Source organism: Fringilla coelebs, assembly GCF_963513975.1.
Source record: "Fringilla coelebs genome assembly, contig: SCAFFOLD_30, whole genome shotgun sequence".
Taxonomy (NCBI): Eukaryota; Metazoa; Chordata; class Aves; order Passeriformes; family Fringillidae; genus Fringilla; species Fringilla coelebs.
Window position 1 is genome coordinate 1,639,934 of NW_028167448.1, and position 25,441 is coordinate 1,665,374.

Sequence of the window (25,441 nt, forward strand, 5' to 3'; positions counted from 1 at the left end):
TTTGCTTTTTGCTTGGATTTTTGCTTTGCTCTTGCTCTTGCTTCTGCTTTGCATCTGCTTGCTCTTGCTTTTTGCTTCTGCTCATTAGTTAGTAGCTAAGCAGTCCAAATTTTTCCTGGACTGTTTTTCCTTTCCCTTTTTTTGGACCTACTTGAACCTGCTTCAGACTGGGACCTGGGAACACCAAAAGTTTGCACTTTGTGGCCTGCAGCTGCTGCTCCACCACTGGAGAGTCTGATAACAGAGTGACCACCCTCAGGAGAGACTTTCTGAATTTGTCATCTTTTTCAGAGCGGTCAAAGAGTGTTGTCATCCAGTATTGTTCATTTTGTGTGCTGCGGGGTGCTGTGCCTGTTAAATAAACAGGTTCTTTCCACTTCTCTCCGAGGAATCCTTCCTGAACCGGTTGGCTTTCTGGAGGGGCCCCCTTTTTGGAAGTTTTCTCCCAAATTTGCACTAAACCAGGACAGGAGGGTTGAGGAGATGCCTCAGTCCTGGGCTGAAATCCTCTTGTAAGGCTGTGGAGAAAACATAATTGATATATCAGACTCTTTTTTGCCCTGTAACTCATTGAAAGTATGCAGGGATGAAGTGTTCAAATTGTAGATATGAGCAAAGGCATTTTTCCTAAAGCAAGCAGGTGTTTAAGTAGCTGTGATCCCAAGAGAAGATATAGAACAGAGATAGAGAGGAGTGATGAAGACCCTTTGCCCCCAGGGAAAGAAGAAGACCTCGCTTCCCTGAGATTATCTCAGAAGTAGATAAAGATAACCTCTGCTCTTGAACAGCTCATCCTTAAAATAACATCCCATAAGTTGACATAGCCCACAAACACAGCTGTGGGAAGGCTGTGAAAAGATGGGAGGGACTTCACGATTGCAGAGTCCTGGCAGCTGCTGTTCATGGAAATTAAAAGCCACGATAGAACTGTTTTCTTGTGGAGAAGTCTCCATAAAATGACAAGAGCAACTCCTTCCTGAAATGAACTAAAGAAAGACTATTCTAGAGGTGATAAACTGACTGAATTGTTTCTGTACAGTGTAAGTGGGAAAGAGAAAATTGTAGGAGGTAGGAGAAGGGTTTTAAAGGATTTATTCTGATTCTTGTTATTTTCTCATTTAGTTCCTGTTAATAAAGGTTTTTTTATACCCTTTTAAAGTCTTAAGCCTGCTTTGCCTTCCTCCTAATCCTACTGCACAGCAAAAAATGAGTAAGTATATTCTAGTGGGGGCACTGGCATTTAGCCAGCACTGAACCCACCCCACCTTAGTCCCACAAGTCCCTGCAGTGTCACAATGACCCCTTGGTTCCCTTGGGCCCCAGGATCTCACAAGGATCAACTTGGGCCCTTAGTGTCACAATGGCCCCTCAGTTCAAAGAGGCCCTGCAGTGTCACAGTGGCCTCCATGGTTCCATGAGGACCCAGTGTGTCACACTGGACTCCTTGCTTCCATTCAGCCCCACAGTGTCACAATGGGGCCTTGGTTCCATGGTGCCTTCAGTATGCAGTGTCACTGTGATCCTCTTAGTTCCACGAGGCCCTGCAGTGTCACAATGACCCCTTGTTTCCCCAGAGCCCTGCAGTGTCACAAACATCACAGAATTACAGAATTAACCAGCTTGGAAAAGACCTTGGAGATCAGCAAGTCCAACCTGTGACCCAACACCCCCTTGTCACACAGACCATGGCACTCAGTGCCACATCCAGTCTCCTTAAACACCTCCAGGGATGGTGGTCCCTGGGCATCCCTGAGCAGCCCATTCCTGTGCCAAATCACCTTTTCTGTGAAGAACCTATTCCTAATGTCCAGCCTAAAAGTCCCCTGGTGCAGCTGTGTCCTCTCGTCCTGTCACTGTTCCCTGGGAGAAGAGCCCAACCCCCCTGGCGGCACCCTCCTGTCAGGGAGTTGCAGAGTGATGAGGTCTCCCCTGAGCCTCCTCTTCTCCAAGATAAACAACCCCAGATCCCTCAGCTGCTCCTCACAGCTGCTCACAGGACATATGATCCCAACCCCTCCAGCCTTGTTGCTCTTCTCTGGACACACTCCAGCCCCTCCATGTCCTTTCTAAATTGGGGGCCCAGAACTGGACACAGCACTCGAGGTGTGGCCCAACAAGTGCCGAGCGCATGGGAAGAATCACTGCCCTGCTCCTGCTGGCCACACCATTCCTGATCCAGGCCAGGAGCCATTGGCCTTCTTGCCCACCTGGGCACACTGCTGGCTCATGTCCAGCCTGCTGTCCATCAGTGTCCCCAGGTCCCTTTCTGCCTGGCCACTGTCCAGCCACTCTGTCCCCAGCCTGTAGCGTTGCAGGGGTTGTTTGTGGCCTATGTGCAGGACTTGGTCTTGTTCAACCTCACCTTGCTGGATTTGGGTCCTGGATACAGCCTGTCCAGGTCCCTGGCCAGAGCCCTCCTACCCTCCAGCAGATCCACACTCACACCCAGCTTGGTGTCATCTGCACATTTGCTGATGCTAGACTCATTCCCCTCATGCAGATCATCAATGCAGATATTGAAATCCGCGCTGGCTGGCTCTGATCCCTCGGCCATCCTGTGGGTGCCCTGGGATGTCACTCAAGGTGATCTGTTCCATAACCTTGCCGGGCACCCAGGTCAGGCTGACAGGCCTGGAGTTCCCCAGATCCTCCTTCCAGCCCTTCTTGGGGATGGGCTCACATTGGCACCCCCAGTCCTCTGGGACCTCCCCAGTGATCCAGACTGATGGTAAATGATGGAGAGCAGCTTGGGCAGCTCATCCACCAATTCCTTCATCCCCCTGGGATGGATCCCATCTGCTCCCAGAGACACCTGTGAGCATCTGAGTGGCTCAGCAGGTCCCCAGCTGCTTCCTCCTGGATTACAGGGGGGCTCTTCTGCTCCCTGTCCCCATCTACAGCTCAGGAGAACACTTGTCCTGAGGACAACCTGCCCTAATGTTGAAAACTGAGGCAAAGAAGGGGTACAGTACCTCAGCCTATTCCTCAGCTTTAGTTACTGTATTCCTCCCAATATCTAATAAAAACTGGAGGTTGTACTTGTCCCTCCTTTTGCCATTAATGTATTTATAAAAACATTATTATCCTGCACAGAAGTGGCCAGGTAAAGCTCTAATGGACCTTTCATCTCTATGATCTTCCTTTTGCATGACCTAACAACATCCTTAAACATTTCCGGAGTTCCCTGCCCCTCTGACCAAAGATGATGCATCCACTTTTTTTCTATGAGTTCCTGGAAAAAGCTCGATGCCCATCCAGGCCAATCATTTTCCTTGCTAGCTCACTTTTTGGACCAGCAGAACAGGCTGTTGTTACTCCTCCAAAATTTCTTTCTTGAGATGTGTTCATCTTTGGATCCCTTTGCTTTTAAGTGCTGATTCCTTTGAAAAAATCAGTACCTGATTTGGTATTCTCCAAATCTCCATCCTCAATAGGCTGAAGTCTGCTCTCTGTACCTCCAGTGTAGAAGATTTGTTGATGCCCCTCCTTTCACAGAACATTTAGAAACTCAACAATTTCATGGTCACTGTGCCCCAAACAGCCTCTGACCAGCACATCTCCTTCCAGCCCTTCTCTGTTTGTGAGCAGCAGGAGACAGAGCTTTCCTTGGCAGTGGGAATTGCAGGAAACCTCCCCCAAGTGCAGCTTGGAAGGTTCAGCCTGGAGCTGAGGAGAAAGCAAAGCCCCTCACAGGGCAGAATGTTGGTGCTGGAGGTGTCCCAGCGTGAGGCTGGGCCATGGCCGGGCTCTGTGTGCCAGGAGCCGGCAGCGCTGGGTGCAGGGAGCCCAGGGAGGGTCCAGAAACGCTGGGTGAGAAATGCTGGGGCACAGCGAGATGGGCGAGTGCAGCCGGCCAGGGCAGAGGAGAAGCACGCCCAGGGGACACAGCCTGCAGGACAGATGGCCGAGGGCTGGGCAGGGCTGGCAGGGCCACAGGCACCCAGGCCTTTGTGCCCTGGGCTCGGGCAGCGCCTCTGGAGCCCCACAGGAGGAACTTTCCTGGCAGGGGCTGCACTTTGGTTCTGCCTCGGCCTCCCTGGGGAGGCTGGCAGGGGCTGCAGGCTGATGGCGTTTGTCCTTGCTGCCCCTCACATCCCCCTGGCCCACAAAGAGCCCCGAGCCAGCCGGGAGGGACAGGCCCTGCTGGCCCAGGCTGGGCTCAGGGCTTGGCCTTTCTGCTCCCTGCAGCCAAGCCAGGCCCTGCTCAGCATTGCAGTGCCCTGCCCAGAGCCTTGGGCTCCCTGCACTCCTGGCCTCAAGGATCTGCTCTCAGCACTGCCTGGGCAGCCTTTGGCACTCCCTGCCCTCCCTGGGGCCCAGCCGTGCTTCAAGGCACTTGGAATTTGGCTGCTGACTCCTTGAGCAGCTTCTTCATCCTTCTCTCGCTGCCTGAGGCTCCTGGAGCCAGCCCCAAAGCCACCGTGGGGCTGATTAAAATACAGAAAGCCCTCAGGAGCTCTTTGTCTCCCTTACATTGTCTGTGAGTCTCCAGGGCTTGTGCAGGGATTGGAGTCAGCTTGGAATTCCCTTCAGGAGGGAGATTCCAAAGTGCACCTCATGATATCTGGTTTTAGTCAAGGAAATATTTTTTTATTTTTCATTTCAGAGAAGAGGTGACAGAAGCATTCCCCAGGTGATCTTGATGCTGAATGTCTCCTGAGGAGGTCTGGGGAGGGAGAAGAATGAGCCCCTTGCAGGCTGAGCCTGTTGGGACAAGCTGCTCCTCACCCCCAGCCTCACCATGTCTGACATGGCCCACCTGGGACTGACATTGCAAAACATAAATAAATTTAAGAATTTTTCTTTAGAAAATGATTTCATTAATTTATACATTCATAATTATATTATTCTAATTATGATAATATTATTCAATATTTCATTGCCCAATTTTTATATTTATACTAAAAAATTGATATATTTTTAGCAACCAAGAAAATCATTGGTTCTAAGTAACACAACTCCCTTAATTAATTAATTAATCTGTATTGGCTATTTATTTCTTCCTGTTTTTAGTAACTAGTAATATTTGCAGTCCTTTTGGCATTATTGTTGTGAAAAATGCTTTTTTTATGATTGGCTTTTCGCAAATAGCAAAATGAATATTGTACATGTTGTGTTAGAAAGAAATGCTGTGTTCATTCTCTTAAGTAGTTTGTTAAATACAGTTTTAGGTTATAAAAAGTGTTCAAAAAAACCTATGCTATGTAGGATACTTTTTTAAAGAAAGGACTTGCAGTGAGATAGCAACCACAGGACACCTAAATCTTTCAGAGAAAAAGAATTTATTGCCCTGTTATCAGAAGAAAGGAACTTCTTCCCGCCTCGAAGGCGCTGTTAGGATTCAGAGGAAGAAGTTGATGATGACCAGACAGATTCCTGTGTTTGAATGGAATTTAAGCATCATGTATGAAATGTATGAATATGCAACAGGCTGTTGTTTTTAAGGGTTAATCCTTTGTTAACAGGTGTTTTTTGGGGCTTGTGCTGCCCAGAAAAAGGTACCCAGACGTCGGTAACTCTTTGTTTCTACATTCTCATATTGTTGAAATTCAAACTGTCCAAATTAATATTACTCTAATATTATTGCTATTTTTATAACCATTTTTTAATTATTAAACTTTTAAGATTTCAAAAAATAAGTGATTGGCTTTTTCAGCAATTTTTATCATCTTTTTCTCCCATAGGGTCAAGGCGGGGCACTCTGGGGTCCCTGGAGACATTTCTGGGGCACATTTGGGGCAGTTTTGGGTCTGGGGAGGGAATTCAGAGAGAACTTGAGGCTGTGGAGGCTACTTGGGGGAGCCGGGTGGGCATTTGGAGGGGCACTCAGGGAATCTGAGGGACAGTTCGGGGTCTGGGGCAGCACTTGGGGGTGCAGGGGGGCCCTTGGGGCTCAGGGAGGGGAATTTGGGGCCCTTCAGGGTCCGGACGGGTCCTTGGGGGGATCTGACAGGGCTCTCTGGGTGCGGGGCATGACAGGAGGCGAAGTCCAGGTTGAAATAGCGCTGGACGTGCCCCGCAGAGCATGATGGGAGTCATAGTCCCAGAAGTGTCTCCAATGCAGAATTTGGGGGTCCAGGAAGGCTTTTGGGAAACACTTTTGTGTCCGAGCCGCGAGGTTCTCTGGGGAATTTCAACAGTTTGAGAGCAATTGGGGGGAGCTCGGGGTGCTCTAACCGGGCTCAGTAGGGGTTGCACCATAGGGACAGTGGCACCCAGGTTAGGGTGTCTCCAAACTGTCCCTATGGGGACATCAGTTCTTGTGGGAAAGTGTGTCTGGGTCATCCCCAAGAGATTGGAAGAGGCCAAGGGACATGTCTCTATCACAGCCACCCATGCACCACATCCATGTGGCACAGACACCTTGGGAACAGGGACACCAAGGCCACCCTGGGCTGAGGCAGAACATGGGGACGCTGTGGACAGCCCAGGCACAAGGACACCACGGACACAGCCCATGCTGGCACAGGTCACCTCCACCAGCTCATGGTCCCATCCCCATGATCCCATCCCCATGTCCACATCCTCACCGTTCTTGTCCCCTTCTGTCCCTGCATCCCAGTTCCCTTGTCCCTATCCCCAGAGCTACCTGAGCCCAGAGGTGCCAGTCCCCACATTCCTGTCCCCAAATCCCCATCCCCAAATTCCTGCCCCCTGTTCCTGTCCCCAGAGTCACCCTACATCCCCAATCCCACCAAGGTCCACTTTGGGTAACATGGACTTGCTCTGCTGCCATTGGGGACCTCTGAGGACACTGCAGCCCCCCTGTGCACCCTCCCCTCCCCATCCCTGGGGTTTCAGGCCTGTGCCCAGGGCACTCACCCCACAGGAGCAGCGCCACCTTCCCGGCCATCCCAGTGTCCCCAGCCATGTGGACTGGCTGTCACTCACTGCTGTGGCTGGCGGCTCTTTGGATGAAGGGGAAGGAAGCGAGGTCACGCCTGTCCCCATGTGGAGGTGGCCCTTGGCAGGAGCAGGGTGGCCACAAGCTGGGCAGAGGCTGGGGACAAGGCTGGGTGGGACAAGGTGAGACATGGGATTCCCAGGAGTGGGGGGCTCAGGGGGTTTGGTGAGGCAGGGTTCAGTCCCTGGGGAATGGGGATGCTGGGTAGGGGGAGTCACTGGGGATGGGGGTGCCATGCGAATGGGGGTCCCTAGAGCTGGGGGGGTCACAGAGATAGGAGTACCAGGGGAACCTGGGCTCCAGAGATTTGGGGTCAGGGGCTGGGGGAATGGTGGGTGCTGGGAGAATCAAGGTCCTGGGGGAAGGAGCATTTCAGGGGATGGAATGAACAGGAGAGGGTTCCTTGGAATGGGCTCCTGGGTCATGGAGATCAGTGGGGAATGTCAGTACTGGGATGGGCTTGCAGAGAGGGTGGGACATAAGGAATGGGGCTCCCATGGTTGGGTTCCCAGGGTAATGGGGGTGTCCGGGATGGGCAGTTGCTGGGTGAGCTGATGGGTCACAGCACCTTCCGTGGGTGCTTCAGATTTTGGGGTTACCCAGGGCCCAGCATAGCCCCCTCAAGGTGCCTGTAACCAGAGCGTCACCCCAGACTGATTCCGAGGGGCTCTGGGTGTCTGTCCCACCAACCCCCAGTGACTTTTCCCTCTCTTCCTTTTCATTTCCATCAATTTACCTGTCAATTTCTCAAGCCCCCACTTCATACCTTGATGATCCTGGAGAGGCTCTGAGCATGGAAAGGGGTTGGGGGAAGCCCAGGGTAGGGGAAGCAGGGGTGAGGGGTCTGCAGGGAGGGCTGGGGAGGCTGTGCAGGATGGGGGTGTCTGGCTCTGCCTCCCCAACAATTTCACTTTGTCTCTCCTGCAGCAGAAGGAAGAGGCCATTTGAAACCTTTGTCACATGGGGGATGGGTTCTTTCTTGGGGGGTCACATCCAGGGTGCTCCTGTGCTGGGGGGATCCTGTCCCAGGGAGGACACCTGGTGGCCAAGGGGGCCCTGTCCTGTGGCTTGACAGGACCCTCTGGGAGGGTCCAGAATTCTCCCTTCTAGCCCACCCCCTGCAGGATCTGAGCCATCAAGAGCAGCCAGGGAATGGAGCCCAGGGCAGGAAGGAGCTCCCAAACTCCTCCTCTTTGAAGCCAGTGGCCATGCAAGGGTGGGGCCCAGCCATGGCCCAGCCCCACTGCACAGGGATGGCCATTGCCCAGCCCTGCTCTGGCCAGCCCCAGGTGGCAGCCAGGACTTGAGGGTCCCCCTTGCCCCCTTGGCTTTGATTCTGGCAGCTTTAGAGCTGCTGCAGAGGTGAGAATTCTGTAGGGGGGAAAAGGCCTGCCTGTGGTTTGCTCAGCTCTGCAAGAAGCACAAACCCTGATGGGAGCCCAAGCAGTGGCTCTGTGAGGGCCTTTGATGGTTTTCAGAGCAGGCTTGGCTGAAAACACCCCTTGCAGGGGCAGCTGCGAGGGAACCAGTCCGGAAATGCAGCAATTGATCCTTTGTTCCTCTAGGTAAGGGACTGAGAGAGCCCCGGAAGTACTGCAAATCCCACACCAATCTGTTCAACAACATGATCGGGACCCTCCTTCTTGAACAAAACCTACAGCCTTCTGGAACCTCATGGAAAGAATGTTTGGTTTCAGACTAGAGCTGCCAAATAAGAAAGAAAAGTATAGAAATATCAAGCAGTGGCTCTGCCCCGTGGCTGTAGTGAAGCTCTGGGGATTGACCCTCTCTGGATTCCAGGTGTCCTCAAAGCTGCTCCATCCCTGTCCTCCTCACCTGAGTGAAAGGCTGACGGTTTGCAGGAATCATGGTGTAAAGCCACCAGAGGTGCTTTTGTGGACCCGAGACCTGCCTGGGGTCAGGCGCTGCCTTCCTTCCATTCAGGATCATGGAAAGAGGTCACAGGCGATGGGCAGGAAGTGTGCCTGGTCCCGGGACACTGCTATGTGGCCACTGGGCACTGGGATCCAACCTGCTGCTTTCGTGGCTTCTACCTGCTGCTGGTGGGTTTGCCGGGATCAATTGGCGCCCGTGAGTTTGCAAAAGGAGCCCCTGGTTCCCCTCCTCCCTCCTGTCCAAGGCCACCATGGGCCCTGAGGGGATGGAGCTCGACCGGGGCGCCCCCTGCTGGCCGGGAGTGCTCCCTGCAGCGCCCCCTCCTGGCCGCAGTTATAACTGCCACAAAAACCAACAGCGCTGAGCGGGAGGGAAAGTTCTGGTTTTGTGTTGTTGGTTCTGTACTGGTTTATAAATTTCCCAGTAAAGAGCTGTTATTCCTTTTATTACATTTTGGCCTGAAAGCCCCATAATCTTTGAAATGAAAAAAATGTTTTAGGCATGGGTCTTCTTTCCATTCCAGGAACGTTCCCACATAGATATTTCTCATTTCAATGAGTTGCCAAATCCTGAGTTCCAGTTTGGATGGGACGGACACCCCAACAGGAGACAGGGTCATACACTTGGCTACCTCATACTCTGCCTTTTAAGCTAGTTGGGCCACCAAGGGCCCACTCCCCAGCTGGCACTTCTGACAACCCGGCTTCTCAGGAGCTGGCTTTGGCAGAGTGTCACACTGTCCCCAGTGTGCCACGGCTGACAGACTGATGGACAGATGGGCCCTGTCTCACCAAAAGCAAGGCCTGACCCACCCCTGCCACACACAGGTGTTCCAAATGTCTGCAGAAATCATACTTTTCCTGTCTCTGGCACCCTGCCCTGTGCCATGGCCTGATCCTGCCTGCCCTGGAACCCACACAGGGCCTTTGTGACATCCTTGTGTAGGGAACACAGCAGAGGAGGGGTTTTGGGCAGGGAAGAAGAGAATCCAGAGCCTCCTGAAGGCTGCTTTGGCCATCAGGGCAAGGAAGGTCCAGAGCTCTGCCAGGTTCCTCTGGTGGAAGAAACGTGCTGTAGAAAACGTCTGGGGTTTGTTTCTTTTTGGGGGCTTTCCATAGAAATTGTTCCTTTTGTGACCCTTTGGACTCTGAACCTTGTTGCTGTTGCTGTTGGTTTTATTCTCTCTCAATGCTGTTGCAGGAAATTGTTCTTCTATCAGTCCTTTGGGATCTTTGTACGCGCACAGGGACAAAGAGGGGCAGTTTTGGTGGCAGCACACACACAAGGGGGTGCCAATGGGTGGGGACCCCCAGTTCCCCCCAGTTCCCCCAGTGTCACAGCACATTCCTGTAGATGTCACCGGCTTCCAGTGGTCGTCCCTGGAGTCCCCGCAGTTCCGCGTAGGTCACCTGGGGATCCTGGAGTGTGGTGGCACGGGGAGACGCTGCGAGAGACACGGGCTGTGGGTTCTGAGTGGGGTGACACTCATGGGTGACGTGTCCTTCTGTGTGTGTCGCCCCCATACTCACCCGCTGCCCTGTTGGTGACCATGACGTGGGTGTACAGCACCTCCCCCTCCTCTGGGGTGGCTCGAGAATCTGGGGGGGCCCTGAGGGAATAAAGGGGATGTGGGGGAAGGAATGGGAGGTCTTGGGGTTTGGGGTGAAGGTTAGAGGGTGGTTTCAGCCCCCACTCACCTTTCCTGATTCTTCCTGGCAGCTGCAAAGGAAAGAGGGGAGGGGTGACTGTGGGGTTCCTAGGCCCTGAGCCCTCTCAGGAATCTGAATGCCCACGAGACCCTCAATTTACCACAGGATCCCCAAGAATCCTTGAAGTCTCCCAGAATTAATGACCTTCCACAGGGCCCCCGACCAACTCAGCCTCAAGACCCCAAAGCCCGGCAGGGACAGAGACCCCTCAAACGCTCCCAGGGCCCCTGAAAGAACTTCCAACATCCCTGCAGGAGCCTCCAGCACCTCCCCAAAGCCCTACAGGACCCCCAGACAAGGTCATAATTATGGAGCTGTGTGTGCTGCCCTTTTGTTCCCCAATTCTGAGGTCCTCAACAGCTCCTTGGGACCCCTGCCCCCCATTGTCACCCACCCGCACAGTGCCACCGGTGCCAGGCCACAATGACACCCACAAGCAGGAGCAGGAACAGAAGGGCCCCATCGACCCCTGCAGCCACTGCAAGAAACAGAGGGGGACACATCAGGATCACCCATCACCCCAAGGATCCAGCACTCCCTTGTGACCACGTGTGAACCCACCTGCGTCCCTGTGCATCCCTGTGTCCTGCGGTGTCACCTCCAGGACACCAGGGGTGATGGTAGCATTGGCCACAGGCACTGTGGGGACAGAGACAGGGCTGAGGTCACAGGGAGGGGCTGGCAGCCGGTGTGGGGGGATAGGGACGGGTGGGAATGGGTGTGATGGGGGATGTCAGAATTGGGGTCACACCAGAGAGGGGTGAGGGGACAAGGGGAGAGGTGGAAGGACACAAGAAAGATGTGATGGGGGGCAAAGAGGTACCAAAGCAGGTGGCCTGAGCAGGCAATGGGGGCTCCCCGTGCCCATCCCTGCACCCACTGCTCACCGTGACACGGGGCCAGGTGCTGCTCTTTTGCACAGGCATCCCCTCAAGGCTCACCTGGCAGCTGTAATTCCCCAAGTGGGAGACTCCCACGGCGGGCACTAACAGCTGTGGGGACCCCTGTGGGCCCCCCACCACCTGCCCATCCTGGTAGAACACATGAAGGTGGGGGGCTTGGGGCCGAAGGGGTCTGGGGGTGGTGAGGCAGCTGACAGTCATGGGGGACTCCTTGGTGGGTTTCGGGGAAACCTCAAGCACTGGCACAGGGGAGAACTCAGGGCAGGAGAGAGGAAGGGGATTTGTGGCCCTGAGTCTCTGGGGAAGGGCTGTGGGGATGTTGGGGATCAGGGCTTCAGGGTGCTCACCATGCACTTTCACTGTCACCGGCGCTGACTCCTGCCACCCCCAGGATCCCACCTGGCCCTTGCAGCTGTAGCGGCCACTGTGGTTCAGCTGCAGAGGGGACAGGGACAGCTGGGTGCCATTGGGGAACACCCTCCGTTCCTCCTCCTCGTGGTAGAAGGACACCGAAGTGATCGGTTTGTCTTGCCAGCTCCGGCAGCGCAGTGTCACTGTTTCCCCCTCCAGCAGCACTCGTGCCGGCACCTGCAGCACCAGCCAGGCTGGGGGACAGGGGGGTCCTGTCACATGTCAGGCATCTGGAGGGTCCCCATGTCACCAGGACCTCCCCATTGGGTCACACCCAGTGCACCAGGGGTCCCCAGTACCCCCAGGGTTTTGCCCACACTGGGATGCTCTGGGATATCCCCAGAGCAGGGGACAGGCTCTGGTCACACCAGGAGGGGACCCATGGAGCTGAGCCCACCCAGAGCCCTTGGGGTCCCAGCCTGGGGACAACCAAACCTCCCTCACCGTCTGAGACGTTTATGGTGGGGCTGAGCCCACTGCCAGGTCTGTCACACCCATAGGTGCCACTATGGGTGACATTGAGGCGGTCGCGTCCCTGTTGCCACCAGCGCTGCCCGTTCCTGTACCAGGTGGTGTCACCGGCGCTCCCCGAGCCCTGGCAGGTCAGTGTCACCCGGCCCCATTCTACTGGCGGTGTCCAGGGGGGCTCCACGAGGAGCTGGGTGGTCTGGGCCCCTGCAGGTGACAGGGAACACCAGGCTGCCAGGGCCACCTTGGGGCTGGGGACAGTGGGGTGGAGACATGGCATTCACCTAGGACTCACCAGCGAGGCCGAGGGTCTGGGCTGAAAGGGAGAAGGGACAGGGCTGGGAGGGGGTGGCACTGCAGGAACAGTGGCACAAGGCATGGGGTGTGGGGTTTCTCTGAAACATCTCAGTGGGGGCTTTGGTGTGGCACAGAGATCTGAAGGACAGGGACACAGCAGCCAACACATGCTGAGGCATGGGGACCCTGTGCTGGCATAGGTCACCTCCACCAGCCCCACAGCCACAGCCCCATGGCCCTGTGCCCATGCTCCCATTCCCATGGCACCTGTCCCCATGGCCCAAGCACATGGTACTTGTCCCCTTGTCCCTGTCCCTGCATCCTTCTGTCCCTGTCCCTGCAGCTGCCCCAGCTACAAGGTTCCTTCTGCCACATCCATGTCCCCACATTTCCATCTCCCTGTCCCTGTCCCCCCATCCCAGTTCCACTCATCCTGTCCTCTTTTGCTGCCCCCACGGCCACCCCATAACTCTGGTCACACCGGGCTGCATGCCCTGCTGGCCTTGGGGACCTCTGGGGACCCTGCAGCCCCCCTGTGCACCCTCCCTTCCCCATCCCCAGGGTGTCAGGCCTGTACCCAGGGCACTCACCCCACAGGAGCAGCGCCACCTTCCTGGCCATCCCAGTGTCCCCAGCCATGTGGACTGGCTGTCACTCGCTGCTGTGGCCACCGCTCCCCTGGCTGGCGGCTCTTCGGATGAAGGGGAAGGAAGCGAGGTCACATCCGTCCCCACGTGTAGGTGGCCCTTGGTGGGGCAGGGTGGCCACAAGCTGGGCACAGGCTGGGGACAAGGCTGGGTGGGACAAAGTAGGACATGGGGTTCCCAGGAGTGGGGGGCTCAGTAGGTTTGGGGACCCAGGGCTGGGTGTCTAGGGGAATGGGAGATCCCTGGGATGGGGTGCCTGGGGAATGGGGGTGCTGAAGAGTGGGAGTCATTGGGAAGGGGGGGTGGCATGGCAATGGGGGTCCCCAGAGCTGGGGGGAACTCAGGGATGGGAGTCCCAGGAGAATGTAAGTTCCAGGGATTTGGGGTCAGGAGATGGAGGTCCTCGGGATGAGGGTGCCGGGGGAATGGGGAGTCCTGGGAGAATAAAGGCTCTGGAGAAAGGGAGATTTCAGGGGATGGAATGAACAGGAGAAGGTTCCTTGGGAGTGGGGTGCTGGCCCATGGAGATCCTGGGGAATGGTAGCGCTGGGATGGGGGTCCCAGGAATGGGGGGACATAAGGAATGGGGCTCCCATGTTTGGGTTCCCAGGGGAAGGGGGGTACCAGGGATGGGAAGTTGCTGGATGGGCACAGGAATCTCATCTCCTTTCCTGGGTGCCTCAGATTTTGGGGTGACCCAGGGAACAGCCCTGCCCAAATGGGGTGCTTGTTTCCTGTGCAGACATCACATGGGGTCCTCTGCTTCTGTGCCCTCCCATGCCCTTGATGCCTCCTCTCTTTATTTCTCTTTTTTCTTTATTTTCCTCACTTTTGTGCTAGGTCCCCTCCCCCCCAGTTCCCGGCTCAGCAATCACAGGGAGCACCTGAGCAGGGAAGGGGTTGGGGGGACCAAGGGGAATGGGAAAATGGGGAGTGGGGAGTGCAGGGAAGGGTGGGGAGGCTGTGGGAGATGGAGGTGTTGGGCTGTGCCGCCTCAACCATTTCACTTTCTTTTTCCTGGACAAGAAGGAAGAGGCTGTTTGTGCTCAGTTTCAGACGGGAAAGGGGTGGGGGGGGCGGGGGGGGTGTCTGTCCTGGGGGGGCACATCCAGGGGGCTCCTGTTCTGAGAGGATCCTGTCCCAGGGGGTGACACATCCTGGAATGGGGGAACCTTTACCAGAGGGTGGCGGTTCCAGAAATGTCCCTGCACATTCCTGGCCAGGAGTCTGTCCCAGGGGTGGCACATCCTGGAGACCCCTGTCAATCCAAGGGTGGGGCCCAGCCATGGCCCAGCCCCACTGCACAGGGATGGCCATTGCCCAGCCCTGCTCTGGCCAGCCCCAGGTGGCAGCCAGGACCTGAGGGTCCCCCCTGCCCCCTTGGCTTTGATTCTGGCAGCTTTAGAGCTGCTGCAGAGGTGAGAACTCTGTGGGGGCAGAAGGCCTGCCTGTGGTTTGCTCAGCCCTGCAAGAAGCACAAAACCCAAAGGGAGCCCAAGCAGTGGCTCTGGGAGGGCCTTTGATGGTTTTCAGAGCAGGGCTGGATGGAAACCACCCCTGCAGTGGCAGCTGGGAGGGAACCAGTCCGGAAATACAGGAATTGATCATTTTGTCCCTGTCCCCAAGGGACTGACAGACCTCCAGAACTCCTGCAAATCCCACACCAATCTGCTCAGTAACCTGACCCAGACCCTCCTCCTCCTTCCTGCCTTGCCGTGGGTGGACAGTGGCTGGATGCCCCACCCACCACAGCCACTCCCTCACTGCCCTCTGCACCTGAATGGGGAGAGAAAATTGAGCAAAGGATTCCTGGGTTTAGACAAGCACCAGGAGAGATCACTCATCAAATCCTGTCATGGGCCAGACTGCCTCGGATTTAGAGATATGAATTGAATTTATTGCTGTCAAAATCAGAGCAGGATAAGGAGAAGCCAAATAAACCCTTCAATACACCTTCTTCCTGTTATTCATAACTATGTAGTCATTGGCTTTCTCTATTATATTGATTTTTGCCAACTATTTTGATACAATACAGTTTCTAATCACTTTTTTACAGCTTTTGATACACTACAGTTTGTCAGCCTTTCTACCCTAATCACTGTGTAGAATATATATTTCAGTGTGATAAATATAGTTAGGGCTCTCACAAAATATCAAGATAGAGACAATGTGTTGTGTTTTACAACATGAAATGTTGCAGAAGTAGCTAATGCCTTTATTTGTGTAACTAAGTGACAATGGTGAGAATAACTCAGATAATTGTGTGAAATAGCTAATGTTGATTGAATGTACTGGTGGAGTATCTCATCTGTATAATAAGAACACACTGAAAAGTAGCAAGTAAATAAACATCAAAAGAAAGATTGCAAAGAGGAATTTACCACTGACCCTTTGTTTACCAAGAACTGTCAAACCGCAAAACAGGGGGGCCTTGTGAGAACATATAAGATATAAATTTACTCTGCAGTATGGCATGTACTTTGTGAAAATGAATCAAGGGCCAAACCAAGCAAAAGAATTCCTGGGACATGTAAACTGGAAAGAATATTTGAATGTGTGTAACCCTGCTGAGTATGTATTTAAGCAATACAATGAAAAGGCGTGTAAGACAAATTGTTGTAGTTAACGGTGTGCCTCTGGCATTTGCCAAGCACCCAGCATGCTGTTTACTGATCCTTTTATCTCTTATTAATAATTTACAAATTCTAAAGAGTGAGCCTTGTTTCTCACATGGTTTAATCAAAAGCTGCATTTTGTGTACAATAAGAGTTAAAAGGGTCATGTGCCCCCCTGGCACTGGGAGGGGGAATGAGGAGCCCCATGGGTGCTGTGAAGAGCAAGAAGAGACCCCCAAGGAAAATTAATACTCCCCAGTGCCCCCAGTGCCTCCCAGTGCCTCCAGTGCCCCCAGTGTCACAGCACGTCATTGTAGTGACGGGGGTCTCACTGTCCCTTTTAGGTTCCCAACAGCTCCACGTTGGTCACATGTGGATCCTGAGATGGGGCAGGGCCAGGGGACACCTGTGGGGGCCATGAGAGTGACACCAGCTGTGGGGACCTGGGTGGAGGGTGACACTCATGGGTGATGTGTCCCTGTCCCCTCCCTGAATTCTCCCACTGCCTGCTCGGTGCCAACATTCACTTTCTCATTCCTGTAGCAGAAAGAAGAGGTCATTGGTCTGGTTTATAGAATCCTTCCAACCACTGCTCTCCCAACAACTCCCTCACAAGAAAAACACAAACTAATCCCAAAGAAATGAGACTTTTTTGCTCTCTTTATGATTCCCTTGGTGCATCCCACAGCAGCATTTGCTTATGGATAACAGAGAGGGTGGAATCTCCCTGAGTGTCCAACAGCTCCATGGGATTGTTCCCTGCCTGCTGGGCAGCAACCCAGCCCATAAGGAAGCCTTTTGTTGGGCCATCTTTAGGAACTCTCCCCATTTTGCTCATTCCCATCCTGAAACTTGATTGACTTTCCATGGAGGAAGGGGAGAAGCTCTGTCCATCCTTGGGACATTGCACAGGAATCTCTGGAAATGCCTGTGTGTGCCTCAGGGTCTGATTCCCTGGTAAATCCACTCCAGCCTGCCCTGAATTCCCCTGCCTGGGCACTCCCCGCTCCTGCTGTGACACCCCTGTTCCCCAGCCCCTCATGTGCAGCCCCTCCTCAATATTTTCACACTTTTCCCTCTTTTATGGTGTGCATGTCCAGAACCCAAAGCTTCCTTCCAGGAGGTTCCAGAAGGCTGCAGGTTTTTTAAAGACACAGGGTCCAGGTTATGTTGTTGAGCAGATTGCTGTTGTCTTTGCAGTAATTTTGTGGTTTTCTTAGTCCTTTGGGCAAAGGGACAAAATGAGCAATTGCTACAATTCTGGGCTGGTTCCCTCCCAGCTGCCCTTGCAGGGGGCTTTCCAGCCAGCCCTGCTCTGAAAACCATCAAAGGCCCCTACAGAGCCACTGCTTGGGCTCCCTTTGGGTTTTGTGCTTCTTGCAGGGCTGAGCAAACCACAGGCAGGGCCTTTTACCCCCACAGAATTCTCACCTCTGCAGCAGCTCTAAAGCTGCCAGAATCAAAGCCAAGGGGGCAGGGGGGACCCTCAGGTCCTGGCTGCCACCTGGGGCTGGCCAGAGCAGGGCTGGGCAATGGCCATCCCTGTGCAGTGGGGCTGGGTCATGGCTGGGCCCCACTCTTGGATGGCCACTGGCTTCAAGGACCAGGAGTTTGGGAGCCTCTTCCTTGCCTGGGCTCCATTTCTGAGCTGCTCTTGCCGGCTCAGATCCAGCAGGGGACAAGGAAGAATGGAAAAGTCTGGCCACCCTCCAGACCTTCCATGCCCCAGGACAGGATCCCCTTGCTCAGCATGCAGCATGTGTTCCCCCTGGGACAGGATCCCTCCAGGAAAGAACCCGCCCCCAGTGTAACAAACATGTCAAACAGCCTCTTCCTTCTTCTGCAGGAAAATGAAAATGCTGGAGGTGGGTGGAGTGGGGTGGGGAAGCTTGATAGTCCCATCCTGCACAGCCTCCCCAGCCCTCCCTGCAGACCCCTCACCCCTGCTTCCCCCACCCTGGACTTCCTTCAACTCGTTTCCTGCTTGTGGCCTCCACAGAATCATCAAGACACGAACTGGGGGTTGTGAAATTGAGGGGGAAAATGACGGGAGTGGAAATAAAGAAGAGAAAAAGCCCCTGGGGGCTATAGGGACCCAGGCCCAGACCTTCTTGGAACCTACCTGGGGTGACCCTCCCAAAAAACAAGAATCCTGGGGGAACTTTGCTGGGCCCTGGGTCACCCAAAAATCTGAGGCACCCAGGGAAGGAGCTTTGACCCACGGGCTCACCAAGCCAATGCCCATGCCTGGTGCCCCCATTCCCCTGGGATCCCAAACATGGGAGCCCCATTCCTTCTATCCCCCCTTTCCTGGGACCCCCATCCAATTACTGCCATTCCCCAGGATTTCCATGGCCCAGGACTCCATTTGCAAGGAACCCTCTCCTGTTCATTCCATCCCCTGAAATCTCCCTTTCTCCAGAGCCTTTTTTTCTCCCAGGACTCCCCATTCCCCCGGCACCCTCATCCCGAAGACCCCCATCTCCTGACCCCAAATCCCTGGGGCCCACATTCCCCTGGGACTCCCATCCCTGAGTTCCCCCCAGCTCTGGGGACCCCCATTGCCATGCCACCCCCCCTTCCCAATGACTCCCACTCTTCAGCACCCCCATTCCCCAGGCACCCCATCCCAGGGATCTCCCATTCCCATGGACACCTAGCCCTGGGTCCCCAAACCCACTGAGCCCCCCACACCTGGGAACCCCATGTCCTACTTTGTCCCACCCAGCCTTGTCCCCATCCAGTGCCCAGCTTGTGGCCACCCTGCCCCACCAAGGGCCACCTACACATGTGGGGACGGATGTGACCTCGCTTCCTTCCCCTTCATCCGAAGAGCCGCCAGCCAGGGGAGCGGTGGCCACTGCAGCGAGTGACAGCCAGTCCACATGGCTGGGGACACTGGGATGGCCGGGAAGGTGGCGCTGCTCCTGTGGGGTGATTGCCCTGGGCACAGGCCTGACACCCTGGGGATGGGGAGGGGAGGGAGCACAGGGGGGCTGTGGGGTCCCCTGAGGTCCCCAAGGCCAGCAGGGCATGCAGCCCAGTGTGACCAGAGTTGTGGGGTGGCCGTGGGGGCAGCAAAAGAGGACAGGATGAGTGGAACTGGGATGGGGGGACAGGGACAGGGGGATGGAAATGTGGGGACATGGATGTGGCAGAAGGAACCTTGTGGCTTGGGCAGCTGGGGAGACAGGGATAGGAACACAGGGATGCAGGGACAGAGACAAGGGGACAAGTACCATGTCCTTGGGCCATGGGTACAGATACCATGGGAATGGGAGCATGGGCACAGGGCCATGGGGCTGTGGCTGTGAGGCTGGTGGGGGTGACCTGTGCCAGCACAGGTTCCCCATGCCTGAGCATGTGTTGGCTGCTGTGTCACTGTCCTTCAGACCTCTGTGCTACACCAAAGCCCCCACTGAGAAGTTTTGGAGAAACCCCACACCTCAATGCCCCTGAGCCTCTGTTCCTGCAGTGCCACCCCCTCCCAGCCCTGTCCCTTCTCCCTTTCAGCCCAGACCCTCGGCCTCACTGGTGAGTCCTCGGTGAATGCCATGTCCCCACCTCACTGTCCCCAGCCCCGTGCTGGCCCTGGCAGCCTGGTGTCCCCTGTCACCTGCAGGTGCCCAGAGCACCCAGCTCCTTGTGGAGCCCCCCTGGACACCGCCGGTGGAATGGGACTGGGTGACACTGACCTGCCAGGGCTCAGGGAGCGCCGGTGACACCACCTGGTACAGGAACGGGCGGCGCTGGTGGCAACAGGGACACGACCGCCTCATTGTCACCCATAGTGGCACCTATGAGTGTGACAGACCCGGCAGTGGGCTCAGCCCCACCATGAATGTCTCAGACGGTGAGGGAGGTTTGGTTGTCCCCAGGCTGGAACCCCGAGGGCTCTGGGTGGGCTCAGCTCCCTGGGTCCCCTCCTGGGGTGACCAGAGCCTGTCCTCTTCTCTGGGGATATCCCAGAGCATCCTAGTGTGGTCAAAAGCGCGGGGGTAATGGGGGCCCCTGGTGCGCTGGGTGTGGCCCAGTGGGGAGGTCCCAGTGACATGGGGATGCTCCAGATCCTTGAGATGTGACAGGAGCCCCCTGTCCCCCAGACTGGCTGGTGCTGCAGGTGCCGGCACGGATGCTGCTGGAGGGGGACACGGTGACACTGCGCTGCCGGAGCCTGCGAGACAAGCCAATCACCTCGGTGTCCTTCTACCACGAGGAGGAGGAACTGGGAGTGCTCCCCAATGGCACCCAGCTGTCCCTGTCCCCTCTGCAGCTGAACCACAGCGGCCGCTACAGCTGCAAGGGCCAGGTGGGATCCTGGGGGTGGCAGGAGTCAGCTCCAGTGACAGTGACAGTGCACGGTGAGCACCCCAAAGCCCCCACCCCAACACTTCCACAGCCCTTCCCCAGAGACTCGGTGCCACAAATGCCCCTTCCCTCTCCTGCCCTGAGTTCTCCCCTGTGCCGGTGCTGGAGGGTCCCCCCAAGCCCACCGAGGGATCCCCCCTGACTCTCAGCTGCCTCAGCACCCCTAGACCCCTGAAGCCCCAAGCCCCCCTCCTGCATGTGTTCTACTGGGATGGGCAGGTGGTGGGGGGCCCACAGGGGTCCCCACAGTTGCTTGGTGCCCACCATGGGAATCTCCCACTTGGGGAATTACAGCTGCCAGGTGGGCCTTGAGGGGTGCCCGTGCGGAAGAGCAGCACCCGGCTCTGTGTCACAGTGAGCAGTGAGTGGGGGGATGGGCAGGGGAACCCCCCATTGCCTGCTCAGGCCACCTGCTTGGGTACCTCTTTGCCCCCCCTTACATCTTTCTTGTGTCCTTCTACCTCTCCCCTAGTCACCTCACCCCTCTCTGGTGTGACCCCAATTCTGACATCCCCCATCACACCCATTCCCACCCGTCCCTATCCCCCCCACACCGGCTGCGAGCCCATCCCTCTGGCCTCAGCCCTGTCTCTATCCCCACAGTGCCTGTGGCCAATGCCACCATCACCCCTGGTGTCCTGGAGGTGACACCGCAGGACACAGGGATGCACAGGGACGCAGGTGGGTTCACACGTGGTCACAAGGGAGTGCCGGATCCCTGGGGTGATGAGTGACCCTGATGTGTCCCCCTCTGTTTCTTGCAGTGGCTGCAGGGGTCGGTGGGGCCCTTTTGTTTCTGCTCCTCTTGTGGGTGTCATTGTGGCCTGGCACTGGTGGCACCCTGTGGGTGGGTGACAATGGGGGAATGGGGGTCTCAAGGAGCTGTTGAGGACCTCAGAACTGGGGAACAATAGGGCAGTACACACAGCTCCATAATTATGACCTTTTCTGGGGGTCCTGTAGGGCTTTGGGGAGGTGCTGGAGTGTCCTGCAGGGATTTTGGTTCTTCTTTCAGGGGCCCTGGGGGTATTTGAGGGGTCTCTGTCCCTGCCAGGCTTTGGGTTCTTGAGGCTGATTTGGTCGGGGGTGCTGTGGAGGTTCAGGAATTTTGGGAGACTTCAAGGATGCTTGGGGATCCTGTGGCAAATTGAAGGTCTTGTGGGCATTCAGGATTCCTGAGAGGCCTCAGGGCCCAGGAACCCCACAGTCACCCCTCCCCTCTTTCCTTTGCAGCTGCCAGGAAGAATCAGGAAAGGTAAGTGGGGGCTCAAACCACCCTCTAACCTTCACCCCAAACCCCAAGACCTCCCATTCTCTCCCCCACATCCCCTTTATTCCCTCAGGGCCCCCCCGGATCCCCCAGCCCCCCCAGAGGAGGCGGAGGTGCTGTACACCCACATCGTGGTCACCAAGAGGGCAGCAGGTGAGTATGGGGGGGACACACGCAGAGGGACACGTCACCCATGAGTGTCACCCCACCCAGATCCCACAGCCCGTGTCTCTTGCAGCGTCCCCCCGTGCCACCACACTCCAGGATCCCCAGGTGACCTACGCGGAACTGCGGGGACCCAAGGGGCAACCACGGGAACCCAGTGACATCTACGGGAATGTGCTGTGACACTGGGGGGAACTGGGGGGAACTGGGGGGAACTGGGGGTCCCCACCCATGGGCACCCACTCATGTGTGTGCTGCTGCTAAGAACTGCCCCTCTTCCTCCCTGTGGGGGCACAAAGATCCCAAAGGACTGATAGAAGAACAATTTCCTGCAACAGCATTGAGAGAGAATAAAACCAACAGCAACAGCAACAAGGTTCAGAGTCCAAAGGGTCACAAAAGGAACAATATCTACAGAAAGCCCCCAAAAAGAATCAAACCCCAGACATTTTCCACAGCACATTTCTTCCACCAGAGGAACCTGGCAGAGTGCTTGATCTTCCTTGCTCGGATGGCCACAGCAGCCTTCAGGAGGCTCTGGATTCTCTTCTTCCCTGCCCCAAACCCCTCCTCTGCTGTGTTCCCTACACAAGGCTGTCACAAAGGCCCTGTGTGGGTTCCAGAGCCTCCCCCTTTTCCAGGGACGACAGGATCAGGCCATGGCACAGGACAGGGTGCCAGAGACAGGAAACATTTGATGTCTGGAGACATTTAGAACACCTGTGTGTGGCAGGGGTGGGTCAGGCCTTGCTTTATGTGAGACTGGGCCCCATCTGTCCATCAGTCTGTCAGCCGTGGCACACTGGGGACAGTGTGACGCTCTGCCAAAGCCAGCTCCTGAGTGGCCAAGTGAGCAGAAGTGCCAGCTGGGGAGTGGGCCCTTGGTGGCCCAACAGGGTTCAAAGGCAGAGAATGAGGAAGCCAAGTCTCTGACCTTGTCTCCTCTTGGGGTGTCTGTCCCATCCACGCTGGAACTCAGGATTTGGCAACTCATTGAAATGAGAAATTTCTGCCAAGGAAAGATGGAATGTTCCTGGAATGCAAAGAAGACCCATACCTAAAACATTTTTTCATTTCCGAGGTTATGGGGCTTTCAGGCAGAAGTGTAGTAAAAGGAATAACGGCTCTTTACTGGGAAATTTATAAACCAGTACAGAACCAACAACACAAAACCAGAACAGTCCCTCCTGCTCAGTGCTGTTGGTTTTTGTGGCAGTTATAACTGCGGCCAGGAGGGGGCGCTGCAGGGAGCACTCCCGGCCAGCAGGGGGCGCCCCGGTCGAGCTCCATCCCCTTCAGGGTCCATGGTGGCCTTGGACGGGAGGGAGGAGGGGAACCAGGGGCTCCTTTTGCAAACTCACGGGCACCAATTGATCCCGGCATAACCACCAGCAGCAGGTAGAAGCCACGAAAGCAGCAGGTTGCATCCTAGTGCCTAGTGGTCGCATAGCAGTGTCCCGGGACCAGGCACACGTCCTGCCCATTGCCTGCGACCTCTTTCCATGATCCCGAATGGAAGGAAGGCAGCGCCTGACCCCAGGCAGGTCTCGGGTCCACAACAGCACCTCTGGTGGCTTTACACCACAATTCCTGCAAACCCTCAGCCTTTCACTCAGGTGAGGAGTACAGGGATGGAGCAGCTTTGGGGACACCTGGAATCCAGAGAGGGTCACTCCCCAGAGCTCCACGACAGCCACGGGGCAGAGCCACTGCTCGATATTTCTATACTTTTCTCTCTTATTTGGCAGCTCTAGTCTGAAACCAAACATTCTTTCCATGAGGTTCCAGAAGGCTGTAGGTTTTGTTTAAGAAGGAGGGTCCTGATCATGTTGTTGAACAGATAGGTGTGGGATTTGCAGTACTTCCGGGGCTCTCTCAGTCCCTTACCTAGTGGAACAAACGATCAATTGCTGCATTTCTAGACTGGTTCCCTCGCAGCTGCCCTTGCAGGGGGCTTTCCAGCCAGCCCTGCTCTGAAAACCATCAAAGGCCCTTGCAGAGCCACTGCTTGGGCTCCCTTTGGGTTTTGTGCTTCTTGCAGGGCTGAGCAAACCACAGGCAGGGCCTTTTACCCCCACAGAATTCTCACCTCTGCAGCAGCTCTAAAGCTGCCAGAATCAAAGCCAAGGGGGCAGGGGGGACCCTCAGGTCCTGGCTGCCACCTGGGGCTGGCCAGAGCAGGGCTGGGCAATGGCCATCCCTGTGCAGTGGGGCTGGGCCATGGCTGGGCCCCACCCTTGGATGGCCACTGGCTTCAAGGAGCAGGAGTTTGGGGGCTCCTTCTTGCCCTGGGCTCCATTTCTGAGCTGCTCTTGCTGGCTCAGATCCTGCAGGGGGTGGGCTAGAAGGGAGAAGTCTGGACCCTCCCAGAGGGTCCTGTCAAGCCACAGGACAGGGCCTCCTTGGCCATCAGGTGTCCTCCCTGGGACAGGATCCCCCCAGCACAGGAGCACCCTGGATGTGACCCCCCAAGAAAGAACCCATCCCCCATGTGACAAAGGTGTCAAATGGCCTCTTCCTCCTGCTGGGGGAGAGACAAAGTGAAAGTGTTGGGTAGGCACAGCCAGACACCCCCATCCTGCACAGCCTCCCCAGCCCTCCATGCAGACCCCTCACCCCTGCTTCCCCCACTCTGGGCTTCCCCCAACCCCTTTCCTGCTCAGGACCTCTCCAGGATCATCAACGTCTGAACTGGGGGCTTGTGAAGTTGAGGGGTAAAATGATGGAAATGGAAATTAAGAGACAAAAACTTCACTGGGGGTTGGTGGGACAGAGACCTAGAGCCCCTTGGAATAAGGCTGGGGTGACCCCCTTGTGGGGGGATTACTTGTGGGGTTACCTGTGGGGTCTGTGCTGGGCTCTGGGTAATCCCAAAATCTGAAGCACCCAAGGAAGGAGCTGTGACCCATCAGCCCACCCAGCAACTGCCCTGTGATAGTCTGTCTGAAATTTCTCTCATTTGTCTCATGATTTTCATCATAAAAAAGGACAGAAACTGAGACCACCCCAAGATCCTGTTTGATATCCGGGTTTGACGAAAGTCTGCCAAGCTTACAAGGCCGAGACGTAACTCCCAGCCTGCCAAGTAATTGTGCAAAGGAGCACCTTGACCCATTTTGCAACAATAAGCCTTGGAATTTCCCTGCCTCTCAGCTTGGATGGACTCTTTTCTGGAATAACCTTTAAGTAGTTCCCACAGAAGACCCTTCATCTGTTCTGCAACCACCATGACTGACTGACTGAGATGGGAGAAGCCTCTTCTCCAAGGACTGAGACATGAAACCCTCACATAAAGAAAACTCATTTTCTTCCCAAGGATTGAGACTGAAACCTGGGGGGAACTGGCGGGGGGAACAGAACAGACTGTGATGTTTGCTTGCGGGTGCAGACTGTGATGTTTGCTTGCGGGTAGTGATTATTGGGACTATTGGACCAAGAAGGAAACTATTGCATTATTTTCCCCCCCTCTTTTGCAATCCTCCATAGGATAAAAACCCCCAGGTTAGCCAGTCCAATTGGAAGATCTTCCCCGGGCTTAGAACAACTCCTTGACTGACAAAACCTCGACTGGACCCCTAAGGATCCTGTCGCATCCACGGGCGGTAGCTATAGCCTCCTCTTTTCTCTTTATCCCCCTACTTTTCCAGATGCTTTCCCTGCTTTCCCTCTTTTCCCTCACACGCATTTTTGCTGTAATCATTCAATAAAATACACTGTTTTGATTGTTACTGCAAACCCTTTTGCTGTGTTGGTATTTTGTACTGAGAAATCCTTTGGAAACGAATCATC